This window comes from Dreissena polymorpha, chromosome 11, assembly GCF_020536995.1.
Source record: "Dreissena polymorpha isolate Duluth1 chromosome 11, UMN_Dpol_1.0, whole genome shotgun sequence".
Taxonomy (NCBI): Eukaryota; Metazoa; Mollusca; class Bivalvia; order Myida; family Dreissenidae; genus Dreissena; species Dreissena polymorpha.
The window spans coordinates 12,345,283-12,358,067 of record NC_068365.1 but is presented as its reverse complement, the minus strand read 5'-3'; the positions used below and the strand labels follow the sequence as shown (position 1 = coordinate 12,358,067).

Below are 12,785 nucleotides of genomic sequence, written 5' to 3'. Positions count from 1 at the left end.
AGAAAAAGGAATTGTGGCTTCGACCAGTTTTGGAAGAACTATGGCCTTTTGTACGCTTGTACACCCACACTATATCGTGAATTTGTCTCTGTCTAAATATGTGTCACAGGAGCATCAGTGATAGTATATATTTCTCGTTTATTTACTTATAGCAAATCAATGTATTATTTTATATCCATGGTGCGTTTTGGTGCTGAGAAAATACTATGTAAAACAATTCATTAATGTGCATTTGCTATATGGCTAAAAATTACACCGAATTCAGGGACTTTAGGGAGCAATCAAAATGCATTTTTAGCTCATCAAAATCATTTTTAGCTCATCTGTGTAATTCAAATTCACTCCATATGTAGGTTTCCAGAGACAACAGTAGAATTAACAAAATAAAACCGCAAGTGTCAGGTTTTTAATATTCGGTATAAAAACAAAAAGTCCAAAAGAAGTAGTATTTGGCGTACACATTATATGGTGGTCTTCTACAAAGCGTGTTCAAATCCTGCCTATGCGGTCAAAATTGACCCGCGTAGGGTGTTAGGGTAAAATATTTGGATCACAGCACAGTTATAACTTCGCTGAGACCACAATTACACAGCTTTAATATTTGGTATGTGACACCAGTCTGTGGTCCCTAACACAGATTGCCCAAATCATGTCCGTGGGTTCGAAACTGGTCACGCCTCAGTACACAGGTGCGCGAGTAATGGCCATGTTGGGCCTATTATTTGTATTATATAGTAAAATTTTAAAATATAATTCTGCTGAAAATTTTGTGCAGTACACGTATTTATGAATCATTTTAACCAGGTTTATTTCTTAAACTGAATATAACTAATTTGTAATCGACGAGTAAGCTAAATATGATTTAATTGTAACGACACCTAAGCAATTTGCAAATAGGATCAATGCCCATATATTCGGTTTCTTACCAGGCACTTTTTACACCGAAACAAGCGGCCTTGGTAACGGGCGGCGAGCGACGGATGACGTCCGTGTAAACAATTAATCGTCGTCTACGTGCTCATTAAGGGGTGGAAGGGCGGGTTTATTACCCTTTCTTTCTCCTTGTCAATAACTTATCCTTGTCAAATACAATGGTGAATCAACAGATTTGCTACTTGAATAAACCCGGACACGAGAAACCCGTGCATTTTTTTCTTGCTTCACCATTACTGTACTCTCTCTCTTATAATAACATGTACAATACAAATACGAAACCGTATTTATAAACCGAGAATAATTTCATAAAATATCTAAAATGTATACAAGATAATTATTGATGCAAAGCATCAAAGGGCGTCGGGAATTTCAGTGTAAAAGGCATTCAATGAAGTTACATGGAACCTCAATGAAGTTACATGGAACGATTTTTTCTACTGTAAATATTAATATATTGGCCGATTATTTTAAACAAAATAGAAAAAGATACTGGTATAACCATTATCTATGATTTTGTGTTATAGCCCCAAAATAATCATTATCTATGATGTTGTGTTATAACCCCCAAATAACCATGATCTATGATTTTGTGTTGCAACCCCCAAATATCTCATAGTTCATTTTATTTACATTGGTTTCCTTTTTTTACTGGCATCTGTGTGTAGTTTTCATTAATGAAACAGAACTGTGTAGGTTTTAAAAATCTGCTTCATCTTGTAAGCGTAATTTCATATTTTTCTCAACGTCAAGGGGAGATGATTCTGAACTTATTCTTTCGTTGCTCATTTACGATAGGGGTTGAGTACTCATTGATATGAAAACACTGTAAAAGTTTTAATGTGTTTACGAACCCCCCCCCCCCCCCCCCCACCCTCTCACATATATATTTCATGGGCATAATAAAAACAAAAAATGGTTACAATAAAACATCATATTTATTTAAACTAACATGTCTACATCAAAACAAAAAGTTAACATAGAACACAAATAAAATAATTCTACTGGGGCTCGAACATTGGGCCTCTCACATGTGAAGCGAGCGTGTAACCACTACACTACGGAACCGCTTGAAATCACCTAACTAAGATATTAATAAGCTAGTAATAGTCGGTTTAAATGTAAACCCGGAAGTTTAAACGCTGGATAGTGAGCGGGGTTAAAGGTCCATACCACTGGCAAGATACGGGTCAGGCCTGCGGCCTTCTATACGTGGTTCTTAAAAAAAACTGTAGGAGGACTTGATAGTAATGAGTCTGGGGTGCTGTGATGTTGCTCCTCATTGATAAGCGGCTGCTTCCTTTATCAAGACTCATTACAATTAATAATACGTGTCGCGCTTCGCGCTCTATAGCGCCTTTATTTGTAACTATGTGGTTGCTAGGATAGTGGAACAAATAAGTTTTGTTTTTATACAAAACCAGAAAGTTTTAGCGGTTCGCGTATTTGCCCAGTCCCTGTGATCTTTTATAATTGCCCAGTCCCTGTGATCAGTTATTAATTAAAAGAATTAGCTTTGCATTATTGGCAAAACATGTTGTAGTAAATGTATTAGGCACAAATGCAGTACTTATTAACACTAATTTACACAAAAAAATCACCACTACTCTACGCAAGATATTCTGACAACAAAAATATATACATTGATCCGTAAAATAACTTCTCCCATAAGCGAAAAAAAGCGTATAACATACTAGTCGCCGCACTTCAGTGCGACGCCAATTGGCGCCAGCTCCTGTTCTCCACATCGCTTCATTGGCATTGGCTCCATCTCTTTTGAAATGCAAACGTATCTATAAGATTATCAAGAAGCCAATGTTTAAGTTAATTCAGAAACTTTTATATATTGAAAGCAATCATTTAATGTCGTGATTGATTTGATTGGGTGGATATTTGCTGGTCTCATAGACAAACAACATCGAATTGCTTAAAAAAAACACTCCCAAGATGTCAAAGTTTATAAAGGTCCTCACGTTTCCAAATGGATTGTGATGGTATGTTCCTGTACATTTGTTGATGAATTAATCTTAATGAATCGCTTTATATTGCCCGATTATAAAACTAATACATGTATCTCCACTCACCATATAGATTTCCCCATATATTTTAAGAAGTTCGATCATAAGCGCCATCCTTGTAGGTTAATTGGCACGTTTTTTTAATGCATCTAAAAAAGAGATGGCGCCAGTGATAAACGGGCGTTGATACGCTCGTATACAATGTGTACACATGAGAGACGCGTTAAAGTTTCATTAATGTCAGTACAATAATAGTTTCGTGTTTCAACATCGTTTAGCATTTAAAGTCGCTTTGTAAAGCGTTCGTGCTGTTCAAAAGCATATCAGTTTGCAACTTCAAATGAGAAATGCGTCTTTGGAACACTACTTTATCAACCTTTACAAAGTTTATTTTAAACAATTCTGCTTTCGTTTGTTTCAACCAAGTCACTAATAATGGCTGCTGTAAGGAAACCGTTCGAAAAGCCCAGAAAGCACGCTGATGAGATCACAGTAAGATGTGAAAACTGCGAAGAAAATATGTACGCGTCTAAAACATTTCTTGAGCATATTTCACACGTGTTTTTAGCGATGTTTCAAAGTGATTTCAAAGAAGCCAACACATCAGAACTGGAAATAAAAGACATCAGCAGGGGATATTTTCTGGAATTCTTTCTTTGCTGTAATTCAGGGACTATGAAAAATATTATAAGTAAGTCATTGAGTTAGAAGTTATCATAATAACGTTTATTTAAATATGTACTTCAATAACTGATTTTAACACTTCTGAACATGCTGATTACCAGTCATTATTATCATATATCGAACTTTTTGTAAACGTAGCTATAGTGTTAATGATTTCAGTTAGAACTACTAAACAGCTTGCTGGTAAAAGAAAATATCAAATGATATTCTCCTATTATATCTGTTGTTGAACCAATAAGAAAGCCGACGGAGTTCCGACAGTGAAAATGAACGAATGTTGAAACGTATTGATGGAATAGTAAACCATTAAATCATATGAATCGCTTAGACGTAAGATAATCTTTAAAGTACACACAAAGTATGTATATTTCAAAATGTTTCAGAGGACAATGTTTTGCGTGTCGTGGTAATTGCTCACAAATATGAAGCCGTAGCAAGATAGTATAGGAATAAATAATTTTATAACCAAATTATAATGAAGATACAAGAAATATACAAAAATTCTAAATAACAATTTTATAACCAAATAAATAGGATTGATAATTAAGACAAGAACAGACAAAACTAGAAATGGCGTGGCAGAGGCCGACGCGTATCCCCACGTCGCATATTCGACCTAGGGGCGCCCCAGGGTTGGTAATGGGGCCATGTATAGTTGGGATTGACCGTATTGTCATAAGAGAAGTTCAGTATTAATTAGAAGTGAATCGGTGTAGAAATAAAGCAGTTATAGTAAAAGGCAATTTTGGGTGGGCGTCGTCTATGTGGGCGGGGCGCCCCAGGATTGGTAATGGGGCCATGCATAGTTGAGATTGACCGTATTGTCATAAGAGAAGTTCAGTATCAATTTGAAGTGAATCGGTGTAGAAATAAAGAAATTATTGTAAAAGGCAATTTTGGGTGGGTGTGGTCTATGTGGGTGTGGTCTATGTGGGCTGGGCGCCCCAGGGTTGGTAATGGGGCCATGCATAGTTGAGATTGACCGTATTGTCATAAGAGAGGTTCAGTATCAATTTGAAGTGAATCGGTCTAGAAATGAAGAAATTATAGTAAAAGGCAATTTAAGGTGAGTGTGGTCTATGTGGGCGGGGCGCCCCAGGATTGGTAATGGGGCCGTGCAAAGTTGAGATTGACCGTATTGTCATAAGAGAGGTTCAGTATCAATTTGAAGTAAATCCGTGTAGAAATGAAGAATTTAATGTAAAATAACATAAAAAATGAGTGAAAATCTCTGACCTGGCCCCACCCCAACCCCCATAACTTTTGACCCAGGGGTCAGATCAAAATTCCAAATAGTGCAGGATCGCACATATGCTCATAGCTACAATGTGTGTAAGTTTCAAGGTTCTAGTGCTTATAGTGTAGGAGGAGATAGTGGCCAGGACGGACGGACAGACGGAGATCAATAAAATATCCCCACTTTTTCTCCGAAAAACGTCGGGATAACAAAATAATTCGCATTTCATAACACGCAAATAGGACTCTCCCACATAATACGTAATGAACTGATAAATATGGAAAATCGTGACTCGCAAAATACATAAAAACAACTAATATAGAACGTTAGGTGAGGAGAAGCGACATTCCGATATGACTTCTAGGTATAGATACAAATTGGAGTTGTTAACTCAAACAGAAACCCCCGCGTACAGGGACATAAACTCCGCCGGGATAATATGTCACCTGTCCAAAATCGTCGAAAAAAATTAGTCGATAGAACAGATAATAAAAAAACATGGTTTTTAAACAGTTACAGATTCCGTGAGTAGGGTAAAAGTAGGGCTTTCGCGGCCATATTGGATGGTTTATACCGCCATATTGGACGTTCCAACGTTCTGATTGGTTGTAATGGAGTGAGATCGGCTTTCTGATTGGTTGATAGGTTGATTGGCGGCCATCTTGGTTGTTTACAACCATCGGTTTTGGGTGGTTTTTGGTGGTTTGATATATGATGAGTAAGAATGTTGGTGGTTTGACGCCATCTTGACGGTTTCACTTCCGTCGGTTTTTAGCGGTTTCGTATGAGTAAGAATGTTGGTGGTTTGGCGGCCATCTTGACGGTTTCCGTCGGTTTAAAAAATAATACGTGAGCATTTTAGCGGGCGGTTCGAATAATTGCCGCTATATTGACGATTTAAGTCGGTTTGAAATATGTTAAGTGAGCATTTTAGCTGTTTCACTACCATCGGTTGAATTTTCATGAGCGAGCATTTAAGCGGTTCGAATGATTGCCGCTATATTGACGATTTCATTTTTGTTGGTTTGAAATATGATTAGTCTAATTTTACAGACCATATTTTGTAAATCAGTATGTGGCAAGAAGGCTTATGTATGGTAATCCTGTTGCAGCAGACGATAAATTCCATTCTCCTAGCAGAGTTGTCGTTGATGCCTCAACATAACGTGATGAACCGCTGTGTATTGGTACACTATGCAAAGAGTTTATAAATATGACTCAGTGTTAAACAGCCTGTAAAATAAGATTGGCCAGTCTGCGTGTTTATCATTGACATCTGTACATATTGACTGCTTTCAGTGAAAACGGGGCTTAATGCATATCAAATAAGAGTAGCCGGTGCATATTGATTAGCCTGTGCAATGCGTAGAAGCTTATCAAAGACATTTTACAACAGCGAACTCGTACAGTGCTTGTACATCAATTTAACGAAGCATTTTCGAGCCAGTCCGCTAGTATAAATAAGCACGCGTATTCTACTCAATTAACTTCACGAGTTGTTTTATTAAACTAGTAATGAATATAATGGCGATTGTGAATAGGAGTTTAAACATGAAAGCATTTTTTTTTTTTTTTTTTCGGCGTAAGCTGCATAAGCCAGCTTTTCACCTTAGCCTGACCTTTGTAAGTGTCCAATAAAATTCCCATAAAATTTCCCGCGGCTAGGTACGAATGAATACACTTCATTTATTCCATTGGCTGATTTGAGTATACCACCAGAACATTGGAAACATATCCGCGTCTTTGTAACACTGTTTTACTGTATGAAACAATTTTATCTCGAATGAAAAGGCTTAATAGATAGAACAGTTTTACACTCAATTCTCGACATCAATACAGTTTGTGCGTACACCTTTTATTTTCAGAGTAATAACAGCGCAAGAGCGTTTATACTTAAAAGGCTATGTTCTCATATTTAGTACTTACTTCCTTATTCCTGTCAACATGTTAACATGTAAAAGTATAAAGAGCAATGGAAGCGAGGCCTCACTTTAAAGCATTGCATTTCAACCCGCGAGGTATATCGGGTCAATACGCGGACATTCAGAGTTTATATACAGGTCATCACCGGAGTTGGCGGCCAGTAAAATAATCGTTATATAATAAAGACGCTATCCGTGAACTAGGTGACCTGGAATTTTCTTTAGACCAGAAATATGTTAAATGAAGATATTCAGCAATATAATTATGGTATGTTAATAATAGATTCTTAATGTGTTTTCAACAATACAATGATAAATATTATTGTTGATAAATTTAACAATAATTATTCGTCCATATTGCCTAATGTACTAAAGTGATATTATGAGCATGTAACAGTTTATAGGTGTCTATCGCAATTGTTGATTATTTTTGATGTTTCTACTTCATATACACTTATATTAATTAATGCAGCATCATCATACTAAAACAATATACCAGAAAGAGAAAAATAATGCATTTGAATATCAACCGTACTTTCGTTTGACAACTGATCATGCGTTTACGAGTTGAACCTAAATTTAGTTTTAGTGCAGATTTGTTCATACGACACAAAGACACGAAATTGTTTTACGGATCATTTCAGCTTACAGGACTGGGTGGGTCACGTAAGAATATCGAATATAAAATATTTTTTTTAAACAACTGGTAGTAAGGTGAGTTGCAGATAAGTAATCAGTAACCACATTTTAACTAACTATTTTGACCTGTTAATTCTTTTCAGCTCAATTCAACAGTGCAAAATGCCCATAATATCACTTTAAGCATTAGCACGATGATAATTGATACTGTTAATAATCGAATCAAATAGCAATGCCCGACAAACCACTAAAACAGGTTTGTTCGAAGAACGCGCCTATAAATACGGATACTTCTCGTGTGGCCGGTTGACTCATATGTTTAAATTTCACTTCCATTCTTCTTTTGGTTTTCTGTTTTGTATCTATAGGTTTATGACCAGCAATATGTTATAATGTAAAATAAGCCGCGAAAACTCCCCGTAACATCCCGTACTGCGTGTGATGCAGCTAAGAACTGCACAGAAAAAGACATTCGCTATCCTTGATCTCATTCATTAAACTATTTACGCCGTATATCTTTTTTAAAGATATTTCTTGTTGTTTTTTACTTCAAAATAAATATTAACCCCCCGCTCTGAAAAAGCATTCAAAATGTACCTGACACGTGGTTTACATACTTAAGCGTTACAATCATGGGGTGTAATTTGTAGTTAATTTAACCAAGAGACTTTTAAATCTGTTAGTCAGCGTTGGAAGTATCATTACACTAACCCCCTTTTCACTGAGCGCATTTTTGTAATTTCAAGTACAAAAGAGAAGTGAAGCGGAGTTCATTAGAGAATATTATCTAAACAACGATCCATTGAAGCGGAGGAGACCAGTTGTCTAACACACATTGCGTGGAGATTATCATCAAAATAGCATTTGACAGGGGTGTCTGGGCTCCGACAGAATTATTCAATTATAAACAAAGGTCAATATAACCTTTAATTTAGATAGTTGCGGGTTTTTTTAAGATAAAAGCCCGGAAGACCGATTAGATCTGTCATACATTAAGTTATTATTTTTGTTTTTAATTTCAGGGTAGCAAATTTAATTAGAAGTAGTTAGAAGAATTTATTTTCTGGTAACAGCACCACAAGACCAGTTGTAAGGATAACTTCACAGGAAATACTTTAATTGCCAAAGGCATTACTTGGCTTAATCTTAATGTCAGTAGTAATTAGTTAATACGCGAATTCAACACTTGACTTCAACATAACTCCGACAGTAAAGGAATTCACCACACACATAGCCCAAGTCCATTTACTGGTACAACTTATGAAAAAAGCGTTTCCTTCCAAAACTTTTTTTATTAAAACAACAAAACATGTAAAACAATTAAGATACATATATAAATATTTAACATTAGTGAAACTTTGAAAAAACAACAACAAAAACATGAATGTAAGAAGTATAGTAAAACAATGCAAAACATACTAATAAAACATTGCAATTATTAAAACATCACAAACAAAATAACTATTTCTAAATTATTACTGAAACAATAAAAAGTAAAAATAAACATTTGTAAATCACAACTGATAAAAAAACATTTATAATCACAGGCTAGTCAGGGACGACACTTTCCGCGTTAATGATATTTTTGCGTTTAAAGAAAGTCTCTTCTCAGCAAAAGTCCCTGATAATACTGTGTGGATTGCACAAGTTCATCTGGGACAACACTTTACGCAATGCATTAAACCCTCCTTTCACAGAGAACGGCTCATTTTAATTAAATTCACGAATTTTACTAGTAATACATAAATTTACTCAACACCATATATGTTAATGTATTTATTATAAATTTAATTTGATTATAAGAATGTTTTATTCATAAAAGTTGACGAATCATACCGATATGCGATCATATAATAGATAATTTATACAATTTTATGAATAGCATAAAATAAGTCATACATATATGCATGCCATACGTTTATGCATACTATATAATTGAATTAAGACATATAATTTTTCTAACAATCGATGCACATTAATTCCAGTGCACAACGTAGTACCATGCCAGGTGTTTTCTATTAGCTAGCAATGCACGAAGCTCATTTGCTTGTTCTACTTAACGGTTGGTAAATAAATAATGTCTACAAAACTTGGGTCGGTAATTTGTTAAAGCTTCCGAATGGGCAACAAATTCGAACTTCGAAATGTTCTTTTGGGACTAGTTTATTTTCAACATAATGCAGTATCAAAAGTAATCTTATTTTGTATGACTTAATCCATGTAAATCACACATTTGCCGTTTTCATAGCACGGAATTTATATATCGTCAGATAAACCAATGGTTTACATTACACAAAAATAAATAATTAAGATATAACAATTGCTGTAATAGCTTATACACCATTTTATCAAGTGTGTCTATGTATACCTTAAATGTATTTGGACCGCGCTCTGTGAAAACGGGGTTAAATGCATGTGCGTTAAGTATCTGGGATGATACTTAACGCAATGCATTAAACCCCGTTTTCACAGAGCGCGGCATGCTTCGCGCAAAATAAAGATCTAAATTACGCGCAAACAAGATCTACATCATCAGACGATTGTTTGTTAATTTATTTAACTCAACGCAAATAATAGCATTAAGGGTAATAATCGCTGGTTCCCCAATTATTTTACTTCATTGTACTCAAAAGTATACTTTTATTGTAAATGGTCTTACTATTATTTCAAATGTATTGGGGTGTAGGTAGTGAATACACCTATTTGTAAAACTGTTTTGAAATAGGTGTGTAAAACATGATTATAAAGTGTATTGATAGAACCAATGGTGTACTTTTTAAAATAACAAAACATGTAAAGTGTCAATCAATTTCAAGCGCTCCTATTAATACGTCCAAATCTATCAACTATATCTAAATAACCTAAACTTTAAATCCCCGCTTGTAGAAATCATGTGTTGAGTGGTTGAAAAATATCGCGTGTGGTTTAAAACAATGGCGTTGGGGGAGGGGTTTCAACTATGTACAATACACCCCCTCTATGAGTAGTTGAGGAAAAGGCTTGTATGAACATCGATATAAATAAAACGGTAATTCTCATTTCAATCCCATAAACATGTTTGCTGAAAAACGCAACGCATACGGAGAAGTAGTGAAGGCCTCAACGGCCTTAAGCGAAAATAAAGCTTTATCCGTAACTCCCTTTAGGGGGGTTACGTATGTGCACATTGTTGATAATAAAAAGAGTAAATTTGTTTCTCTGAGCATCCACGAAGTGGAAGCATTAATGGGATTAGTACCCCACATACAGGCATATAATATTATGTGGCATGGGGTAAGTTATATACGTATATTGGTTCTTTCTTGTATTTGTTTAAATAAAATATGATTAAAATAAAATGAATTCATATAACAAGTTTAATATTTAACATGAACATTCCGTTTATATTAATTTTAGGACTCATCATCAACACCAGCACCACCAGTGCAATTACCACCATCATCACCGACGTCACCAGCGCTATTACCACCAACGCTATAACCACCATCAACACCAGCGCCACCAGCGATATTACCACCATCAACGCAAGCACCAACACCTGTCGAAGCTAGTGCGCCGGCAGAAGCATCGCATTTCGAATTGATTTCGGATGTAAGTGTTTTGCTTTTATCAAATCGAAGGTTTTCTTTATATCAAATCGAAGGTTTTCTTTACATAAACTTGATATGTATAACATATATATATGTACATACAACGTGTTTTTTATATAATTAATTTAGGATGAATCTGCAGAGATGTTCTATGCATATGCGGTAAGTGTTTACATTTATACATTTTTCTGCTATAATAAAAACTACTTTAACAAATTTAGAAACATAGTTTATTGCTGATATAGTAAAATATAGCAGATGATTATATTCACCAAATAACAACAAAGTCATGGCAATAACTGATATTATATAAAGCCATAGCAATAACTGATATTATATAAAGTCTATGTTTATTTACAGATTCTACAATGAAAATGAATATTGATAGACAGAAGGAACAATTTTCATGTCAATTTTCATGTCAATATTAATAAATAAATAATACATGTATTATGTTTGTTGCATTTTGTATTGACCATATGCATAACTAGCGATTCCATTATCTAGTAGATACCGTTTATCATCAAAACAGGATAAACCTATTTTAGTGATTTTCTCAAGAAAAATTTCATGATTGTGACTTCTTAATGAATGCATTTTTGATAATAGCGAGGACTCTTCAAATATAGAGAATACTAGGTTAGCGTTGAATACAGAGAAGTTTATGTTGCGAGGCTTAGAACGCCGGAAGCGCGAGCCTTGGCGAGCGTTTTCGGTGTTCGAGCCGAGCAACATAAACTTCTCTGTATTCAACGCTAATCCTAGTATTCTATTTATCCCATTTGATTTTTTCAACGTGACATTTAACATAAATAGATCTAATAACCTTAACAATAATTTTAATTCAGTCATAAAAGCGCTTAAAATCTAACAAATTTAACCATGCGTAGTGATATACATGTATTTGTTCTGGTACGCAAAATAGTCTTTAAAAAATTCACACATAAATTGTAATCAAGTAAAAATATCACCATATGCCTACATTCAATTTTACGCAGTATGCGAATTTTAACACATAACGACCGCGAAAAGATGATTTTACTTTACTATAATTCATTTTATTTTCGAAAGAAAATGATCAAAATCCAATATGGCGGCGATTGCTACTGACAAAATGCTGTCGATGTCAACATACATGTACACCATCGACGACCTAGTTCTGGCTACCATAACTTTAAATGTCGCTTTTTATGATTTTTGACTGGGTCGACTTTGTACAGGTCTGTCAATACTAAATAAACTGTACGCTGAAGTTTCTTTAGCTATCGACGACCTTGACAATTTTGACGAGTAAACAGACAACAGCGACTGACACTTCATTTGACAAAATATACAGGGCAATACGTTTTCCGACTTCGGACGACGAATTTAAGGACGCGCAGAACGTGTTTTTATATAATGTTAAGGGTATGCCGTGTGTGATCCGATGCATCAATGGCGCCCATGTTAAAATCATTTCCCCGAGTAGTCCAAATAATTAGACGTGAGCTACCCCGCTGTCGATGTAAATCGACCTCATATTTATAGGAGTATTCCCCGAGAACAAGGAACGACAAAAGTACAAACAGAAATCAAAACACGTAAGAACTAGTATCTTACCTTTAATTATCCTTTAAAATCCATCTAATAATCCATTTAACTCAAAAATTGACGATTTTGCATCTAGGGTCTTTAATAATTATTTTAGCATAGTTAAATAAAGACCCTTATGCCATTCTATCACTTAATTCAAATGAGTTTATGAACGCGATAAACTTTCTTC

At 35.1% G+C, this 12,785-nt stretch overlaps 1 long non-coding RNA gene across 1 annotated transcript; it reads left to right on the top strand.

Moving 5' to 3' along the window:
* The first annotated feature begins 3,211 nt into the window (after positions 1 to 3,211).
* LOC127850963 (uncharacterized) lies at positions 3,212 to 11,422 on the top strand. Its single transcript, XR_008035603.1, has 4 exons — positions 3,212 to 3,642; positions 10,830 to 11,024; positions 11,153 to 11,185; positions 11,384 to 11,422. It is a non-coding gene; the product is annotated as an uncharacterized LOC127850963 (long non-coding RNA).
* The last annotated feature ends 1,363 nt before the right edge of the window (positions 11,423 to 12,785 follow it).